The sequence below is a fragment of the Nerophis ophidion genome, linkage group LG01 (assembly GCF_033978795.1).
Source record: "Nerophis ophidion isolate RoL-2023_Sa linkage group LG01, RoL_Noph_v1.0, whole genome shotgun sequence".
NCBI classification, from domain to species: Eukaryota; Metazoa; Chordata; class Actinopteri; order Syngnathiformes; family Syngnathidae; genus Nerophis; species Nerophis ophidion.
The window spans coordinates 12297106-12307060 of record NC_084611.1 but is presented as its reverse complement, the minus strand read 5'-3'; positions in this window follow the sequence as shown (position 1 = coordinate 12307060).

The window sequence follows — 9955 nt, the reverse complement described above, 5'->3', positions numbered from 1 at the left end:
AAACATGTCAAATTAATGACTATCATTACGCAGTTACACCAAGTGGTCGCTTGGGGGCAGTGTTTCCACGTGAGCAACCACCTGAGGAAATCCCGGCTGGGACCGGAAACATTCCTTTTGCGCCGGCTTCTTCACTCACAAAATACAAAAAAAAAACATTAAAAGATGTAAACATTATCATATCATTTTAATGGTCAGATGATTATTCAAAAAAACTTTCTTTAATTGCTAAAAATAAAATTGTCAGTTGTTAAAGGGGAACATTATCACAATTTCAAAAGGGTTAAAAACAATAAAAATCAGTTCCCAGTGGCTTGTTGTATTTTTTGAAGTTTTTTTCAAAATTTTACCGGTCTCGGAATATCCCTAAATAAAGCTTTAAAGTGCCTTATTTTCGCTCTCTGCGAAGACACTGGCCATTTCCCTGTGACGTCACACAGTGCTGCCAATGTAAACAAACAATGGGAATACCACAGCAAGATATAGTGACATTAGCTCGGATTCAAACTCGGATTTCAGCGACTTAAGCGATTCAACAGATTACGCATGTATTGACACAGATGGTTGGAGTATGAAAGTATTGAAGAAGAAACTGAAGCTATTGAGCGAATAGCTATTGACGCTATTCATAGCCATAGCATGGCCGAATAGCTGCGTTAGCATCGCCGGTAAAATGTGCGGACCAAACGATCAGGACTTTCGCATCTTTTGACACTGGAGCAACTTAAATCCGTCGATTGGTAAGTGTTTGTTTCGCATTAAATGTGGGTGGAAGCAAACGTAATATAGTTGCAAATGCATCTGCAGGTTATCCATACATCTATGTACCATGTGTGCTTTAGCACCGCCGGTAAATAGCATGTTAGCATCGATTAGCGTAGCATGTTAGCATTGATTAGCTGGCAGTCAACATCAACAAAACTCACCTTTGTGATTTCGTTGACTATCGTTGCAAATGCATCTGCAGGTTATCCATACATCTCTGTGCCATGTCTGCCTTAGCATCGCCGGTCAAATGTGGAGACACTCTGGCACATTCAATGGGGGTCTGGCGGCAGACACTTTGGCATCTTTGGGCCAGTGGTGCAACTTGAATCCCTCCCTGTTAGTGTTGTTACACCCTCCGACAACACACCGTCGAGGCATGATGTCTCCAAGGTTCCAAAAAATAGTCAAAAAAACGGAAAATAACAGAGCTGAGACCCGGTGTTTGTAATGTGTTGAAAATGAAAATGGTGGGTGTGTTACCTCGGCGACGTCACATCCTGATGTCATCGCTTCCAGCGCGATAAACAGAAAGGCGTTTAATTCGCCAAAATTCACCCATTTAGAGTTCGGAAATCGGTTAAAAAAATAGATGGTCTTTTTTCTGCACCATCAAGGTATATATTGACGCTTACATAGGTCTGGTGATAATGTTCCCCTTTAAACATGTCAAATTAATGACTATCGCGCAGTTACCCCAAGTGGTCGCTTGGGGGCAGTGTTTTCACGTGAGCAACCCCCTTAGGAAATTCAGGCTGGGACTGGAAACTTGTTCCTTTTGCGCTAGCTTCATTCAAAAAATACATTAAAAAACATGTAAACATTATCAAACTCTTTTAATAATCAGATGATTATTCAAAGAACCTTTAATTGATTACTAAAGTATAATTGTCAGTTGTTAAACATGTCAAATTAACGACTATCATTACGCAGTGACACCAAACGAGTACTAAACTGTACTTAAAACATGTTATATTGCACCAATACACAAATATGATTATCCGCGAAACTTTCTTTGATTACTAAAACAAAATCCATCCATCCATTTCCTACCGCTTGTCCCTTTTTGGGGTCGCGGTGGGCGCTGGTGCCTATCTCAGATAAAATCGTCAGTTGTTAAACATGTCAAATTAATGAATATCATTACGCAGTTACACCAAGTGGTCACTAGGGGGCAGTGTTTCCACGTGACCGGAAACCTTTGTTTTATTTTTTTATTATTATTTTTATTTTTGGGTTAATGTTTTTTTTTGGTGTTTTTTAATTTTATTGAACAAGAAACATACATTTTATAACTGACACAAAAGTCATGGCACTTTCAACATCAAGGAAAGAAAATATAGTAATAATACTTAAAAATATGAGAAAAAAAACAAGTCAAAAAGGGCTACCTAAATAAGTTTAAGTGTTTCGGAAACATTCATTTTGCGCCGGCTTCTTCACTCGAAAACTACGAATGGCGCCGCGAGTTGAAAACCACTAAAACATGTAAACAATATCGCACTCTTTCAATGGTCAGATGAAGCCTCGTAAACGGATTGGTTCGATAATTTTTTTCGAAACTTCACGCGTAACTCCGAACTCAAAATATTTACCCGTTTTAAACAAAGGTTGGTATTGAAGTGAATTATTAATGAACTCATATTGTGTCCTACATATGTTGAATGTTATATTCGACTTAAAGAAAGCGAACCACCAGGCTTAAGTAAATAATGTTTGAGCTCATAATAAATTAAGGAGCCTTAGTTGGACTCTCACACGTGGACTGGGTTAGTTAGGGATGGCTTGGTGCGGTTTGGAGAGTGGCCTTGCTAACAACCTGAGGGTTCCTGGTTCGATCCCCACCTTCTACCAACCAAGTCACATTGTGTCCTTGAGCAAGACACTTCACCCTTGCTCCTGATGGGTCGTGGTTAGGGCCTTGCGTGGCAGCTCCCGCCATCAGTGTGTGAATGTGTGTGTGTATGGATGAATGCGGAAATAGTGTCAAAGGGTGAAGGTAGAAAAGCGCCATACGAGTATAACCCATTCACCATAACTGTCTCACGAGGAGAGGCGATACATTCAGACTTCGGAATGCAAAAGTGATAGCGCTATCCTGGAGGAGAGACTCCTTGTGTAACTCCCTCCAAATAGGCTTTCTTTCCCTTCAATTCACCGTGAAAACTGAAATAAAATAAAATGTGAATCAAACATCTCACCGAAGTAAAACACACACAGAAATGACAAATACCTCGTTGGCCTGCATGCTTCTTTTAGGAGGAAATTGTGATCTTCTGGCTCGCTGAAAGTCCCTGTGACACTTTTTCGTCCTTGTTACCATCAGTCTCTCTCTTTATCCCTTCTCATTGCATCAAACAAATGTTCACTCATACCCGGAAGTAGCTTCCTTATATCCGTTCACAGACCAATCGAGACACTTCAAAACAAAAGCATGCCCACAAACCCAACAAAAAGGCATGAAATTAAATTTTTAACCACATAAATAAAGCCTTCTTATGAACTTTTATACATTTTGATTTAAATTCCCTTTTATTAACTTAACTTATTCTGTTTTTAGAGTAATTATTAGTCGCAACAGTTGCACCTTGTCTATCTTCACGTCAACTTTTAAGTCACAACATACAGAGGTTGTTTTCCGGTCCCTTGCACATGAACATCTCCTTACATGGTCAGGTTGTACGCTCCTGAATGAACACACACCCAGACAAAGCAAGAAGGAATATAAGACTGTGGTTCGGCTCCTCCAAGATAGGAGTGCCTCATTTTTTTCGACTTGATCTACTCCAGGTACTGCAGTCCTGTATAATGATGCTCGCTTGTAATAAAGTAACTTTTGGTTGAGTAAAGCGTCTCCGACATCTCTTTTGATCCAGCCTCACTGCCGTGTCGCCCATCTTGTCGCGGGAATTGCCGTGGTTAAATTCGAGCCTTGTATTTGTTTGTCCTGTTCGGTTTTGTCCTTTGGGTGTAAGAGCAGCAGTCTTGTTTGTATGTAAGGTTTTGTTGTATTGCTTCGGTCATTCCCTGATGCACGGTTACAACATCTTGAATGTCAACGTGGGGACTGATCAGATCCTTACACATGATCAAAACATATGCAGGTGCAAGACAATGTCTTTTTTGACTGAGCAACGCGTTTGTCTTCTTGTGTCTGGCAGACACCTGTGAAAAAATACCTTCACCCTGAGCAGGTGGAGGAGCCGCAGTCACCCCACGTTAAAAGGGGACATGTCACACTGACAACACACACTTGAAATGTCGTCACTGTAACAAAACCTTTAAATACCCATGTAAACTGAAAAGACACACACACTGGAGAAAAACCATTCATGTGCTCAGTTTGTCCTAAAAGATTCTCTCGGAAGGATTGTTTGGCAACACACACAATAATACACACTGGAGAAAATGTGGTAAAAGTTTTGTGCGAAATAGAGTTCTGATATTACAGAAGAACACACTCTGTAGGAAAACATTTGAGTGTTTATTTTTTAGTAGAAGATTCTATCGGAAGGAACATTTGATAAAGCACACAACAATACACGTCGGTGAAATGCCCTGTATATGTTCAGTCTGTGGTAAAGGTTTAACAAAAAATGATCATTTGAAAAGACACGAGATCATACACTGGGGAAAAACCTTATATATGTTCAGTCCGTGGGAAATGTTGCATGCGAAGTCTACATTTTAGATTGCACACACTGGGGGAAAAAATAAATATGTTCAGTCTGTGGTAAAGGTTTAACAAAATATGGTGTTTTGAAAAGACACATGAGAAACTATTCATGTGCTCAGTTTGTAGTAAAAGATTTTGATACTTTTATTAGTAGATTGCACAGTTCAGTACATATTCCGTACAATTGACCACTAAATGGTAAGACCCCAATAAGTTTTTCAACTTGTTTAAGTCGGGGTCCACGTTAATCAATTCATGATTCCCCCAGAAAACAGGTTTGATAAGACACATAAGAATGCACACTGGTGAAAAACCTTATATATGTTCGGTTTGTGGGAAATGTTTCATGGAAGTCAACATTTGAGGAAAATTATCAGGGGGGGGGGGGGGGGACGACGACATTATATATCTTCATTCTGTGGTAAAGGTTTAGCAAAAATTGGTGATTTAAAAGCAACGAGAACACACACTGGGGAAAAACCTTGTATATGTTCAGTCTGTGGGAAATGTTTCATGCGAAGTCAAGATTTGAGATTGCACACACGGACACACACTGGGGGGGAAACCTTATATATGTTTAGTCTGTGGGAAAGGTTTAACAAAAAAAATGGTGATTTGAAAAGACATGAGAACAAACACTGGGGGAAACCTTATATGTGTTCAGTCTGTGGTAAAGTTTTTTCCCCCCCAAAATTACTATTTGAAAGTACACATGTGGATACACACTGGAGAGATTTTCAACTCAGTGCCGGTGTTGGACCGGGTAGGTTGTTGCAGTTCATTATCCAGCCAACAGAGGGCAGTAACACAAATAGTAGTTGTAGACAACAGCTATGTGTCGCAATTTTACTCGGCAAAAGTCACAATATGTATGAAAAAACTTTAACATTTGGGCAATATTATAGTAATAATGGGAATTCTACTATGCAAAATTATGACAAAAGTCATATTTTTATAAAAAAATTGTCACTGTTTTACAAGTACAACATACGAATTGGCAATATTGTAATAAAAGTCTGAATTTTATATGACAAATGTCATCATTTTGCATTAAAAAGTAATACTTATACATAAAAAAGTCATAATTTTACGGGAAAATATTGCAATATTACAGAAACAGAAAGAATATGAGAAATTGTTCCCATTTAACAAAAAAGTTTTGTGAGAAAAAGTTTTTATTATAATTTTTTTATTTTTTTTTTTCATAATTGTTTTTTAATCTTCATTATTTACTTCAAGTTTACAGTATGTCTCTATATACATATTTATATATCCATCCCAGCCATCCATTTCCTACCGCTTGTCTCTTTTGGGGTCGCTGGAGGGGGGTTGGGGGATGGGGGGAGCCTATCTCAGCTGCATTCGGGCAGAAGGCGGTGTACACCCTGAACAAATCGCCACCTTCATTTATTAATTCTGTCCAAAGGGGGCGTAATTAAATTTCTTACAAACACTTATTATTACATATGTTGACCAGAGGGGAAGAACTTCACATTTTTTACACACACTTGTTATTTCATATATTGACCAAATGGGGAGCACTTTTAAAAGCAACACACAGTCAATTTGAAAAATCCCTCCTTTTTGGGACCACCCTCATTTTGAGCAGGGGTGCAAATGAGACATTCTGTACTAGATGCAAGGTTATTGGGACCATATATATCATCACTTGTTCACACCTCCTCATATGGAAGCTGTTTTTCCTTCTTCATGTCTCAAGAAGGGTAGAAACACAAGAGCACACACACACACACACACACACACACACACACACACACACACACACACACACACACACACACACACACACACACACACACACACACACACACACAACTACCAAATTAAAGAGTGCCTGAAAGCCCCCTCCGTGCCCTCCTCTCTGCCTGCCTAGAACCGTCTTTGGATGAGCGTAACATTTCTTAGAAGACATGCCAGTAAAAACTGAGAAAAAAATAAATATACAAAAATATACTTAACGTGTTTGTATATACAGTATTTGCATTATAACTCACATTTTCTCAAATAAATAGTACAAATATTTGATTCCATGTCATCCACAATTGAGCTGTAGTGGCAAAAAATGTCCAGCAGAGGGCGACACCAGTCCGCCTTGTACACGTAGAATCGAATCTGACGGTACATTTTTTTTTTTTTTTTTTTTTTACAAATCAGCGCCATTTGTACTTTTTAACATATCTGACATCAACTTAACTTGCTATAAACAACTTGCAGCATCGCTCATACGCTGCGTTGTGTAGGACAGCGACAGATTAATCCCGTAAAAAAAAAAAAAAAAAAAAATCCGATTTGTCTGGCAAGCAAATGCCGGAAGTGACGTCATCAAGAGAGTGTTTCGCAAAACTAGCAGACAAATAAAAATAATTTTAGATACAAATCGAACCAGTGTAGTCATATGTCATTGCACAGTCATATGTAATAATTATTATTAGTTTTAGTATCAACAAAAATATGTAAAATATAATAATAACTACCTTCCGGGCAACATGGATTGGTAAATAAATACATAAAACACATAGAAATAACACCACCTTTGCAAAAGAGACGCACATTTACCAACGGAGTTAAAATGATCAATATTATTACTTGTAAATGTCTTTATTGTGTTATATTGCATTTATGTGACTTTGATCCCAAAGACATCTTTATTTATGTCGATTTACTGTTTTGTTTATATTACTACTTCCGGTAACAGCATTCCCTGCCAGGTTTCCGTAATTTCCGTTTCCGTAGCTCCTCCCCCTTTTCCCCGTCGCTGCTCCTCGCAACTTTGAGAGGTTAGTTGTGTCCAAAATGTGTGGCGTTTTGTGACTAAGACTAACTGTTTACATCTGTATATTTTGATATTTGATAAGATAGCGAGTGTTTTTGTGTTGTTCTCGCCGCTACTTTGAGCGCCTCGGGCCTTTTATCGCGTGACACTCGTTTGGCGGGAGTTCTTCGAAGCGGTCACGTGACCACATTACGCAGTCGGGAAAATGTCAAGTTTTATTCACGTCGGAAGCGTCAGAAGGAATTAACGTGATATTTACTCCATTTTCTGGTAAAATGTGCATCTAACTTCCCTACCCACGCAGTTCTATATTTTTGTATTGTTTTCTTCTTTTAACTTCCTTCCAACCATTTTTTTTTTTTTTTTTACCGCTTGTCCCGTTTGTTTGAGACAATATGACTTTTTTCACCAAAAGTTGAAAGAAGTGGGTGGTTTGTGTTTCCACCACCATTCACCCTTCAGGTACTTTGTGGGCGGTATAGCTCGGTTGGTAGTGTGGCCGTGCCAGCAACTTGAGGGTTGCAGGTTCGATTCCCGCTTCCGCCATCCTAGTCACTGGCGTTGTGTCCTTGGGCAAGACACTTTACCCACTTTCTCCCAGTGCCACCCACACTGGTTTAAATGTAACTTAGATATTGGGTTTCACTATGTAAAGCGCTTTGAGTCACTAGAGAAAAGCGCTATATAAATATAATTCACTTCACTTCACTTATGCAAATCAGGCTGATGACGTATTGAGGAGTGGTTTACTATATTTAATCTACAGGGCATACAATATGAGGTCATGGTTATTTATTAAGTAAATTAAACACAAAGCAATATTATACAAAACAATATAATTTAAACAAATAAAGTCTGTCAAATTGTTTTTTAAAAAGTATTTTGTCCGCAAAAGTGTCTTAGTGCCCAAGGCATGGGTAACTTACGCATCTGTGAAGGCACCATTAATGCTGAAAGGTACATACAGGTTTTGGAACAACATATGCTGCCATCCAAACGCCGTCTTTTTCATGGACGCCCCTGCTTATTTCAGCAAGACAATGCCAAGCCACGTTCAGCACGTGTTACAACAGCGTGGCTTCGTAAAAAAAAGAGTGCGGGTACTTTCCTGACCTGCCTGCAGTCCAGACCTGTGTACGATTGAAAATGTGTGCCGCATTATGAAGCGTAAAATAGGACAGCAGAGACTCCGGAATGTTGAACGACTGAAGCGCTACATGAAACAAAAATGGGAAAGAATTGCACTTTCAAAGCTTCAACAATTAGTTTCCTCAGTTCTCAAACATTTATTGAGTGTTGTTAAAAGAAAATGTGATGTAACACAGTGGTGAACATGCCCTTTCCCAACTACTTTGGCACGTGTTGCAGCCATGAAATTCTAAGGTAATTATTATTTGCAAAAAAAAATAAAAAAAAATTGATGAGTTTGAACATCAAATATGTTGTCTTTGTAGTGCATTCAACTGAATATGGGTTGAAAAGGATTTGCAAATCATTGTATTCTGTTTATATTTACATCTAACACAATTTCCCAACTCAGATGGAAACAGGGTTTGTAACATAATAGTGAGAGTCCAGTCCATAGTGGATCTAACATAATAGTGTGAGTCCAGTCCATAGTGGATCTAACATAATAGTGAGAGTCCAGTCCATACTGGATCTAACATAATAGTGAGAGTCCAGTCCATAGTGGATCTAACATAATAGTGACAGTCCAGTCCATAGTGGATCCAGCATAATATTGTGAGAGTCCAGTCCATAGTGGATCTAACATAATAGTGTGAGGGTCCAGTCCATAGTCGATCTAACATAATAGTGAGAGTCCAGTCCATAGTGGATCTAACATACTAGTGAGAGTCCAGTCCATAGTGGATCTAACATAATAGTGAGAGTCCAGTCCATAATGGCTCTAACATAATAATGAGAGTCCAGTCCATAGTGGATCTAACATAATAGTGAGAGTCCAGTCCATAGTGGATCTAACATAATAGTGTGAGAGTCCAGTCCATTGTGGATCTAACATAATAGTGGGACAGTCCATTCCATAGTGGATCTAATATAATAGTGTGAGAGTCCAGTCCATTTTGGATCTAACATAATAGTGGGACAGTCCAGTCCATAGTGGATCTAACATCATAGTAAGAGTCCAGTCCATAGTGGATCTAACATAATAGGGAGAGTCCAGTCCATAGTGGATCCAACATAATAGTAAGAGTCCAGTCCATAGTGGATCTAACATAATAGGGAGAGTCCAGTCCATAGTGGATCTAACATAATAGTGTGAGAGTCCAGTCCATAGTGGATCTAACATAATAGTGTGAGAGTCCAGTCCATAGTGGATCTAACATAATAGTAAGAGTCCAGTCCATAGTGGATCCAACATGATAGTTAGAGTCCAGTCCATAGTGGATCTAACATAATAGTGCGAGTCCAGTCCATAGTGGATCTAACATTATAGTGAGAGTCCAGTCCATAGCGGATCTCACATAATATTGTGAGAGTCCAGTCCATAGTGGATCTAACATAATAGTGGAAGTCCAGTCCACAGTGGATCTTACATAATAGTGTGAGAGTCCAGTCCATAGTGGATCCAACATAATAGTGAGAGTCCAGTCCATAGTGCATCTAACATAATAGTGAGAGTCCAGTCCATAGTGGATCTAACATAATAGTGAGAGTCCAGTCCATAGTGGATCTAACATAATTGTGACTGTCCAGTC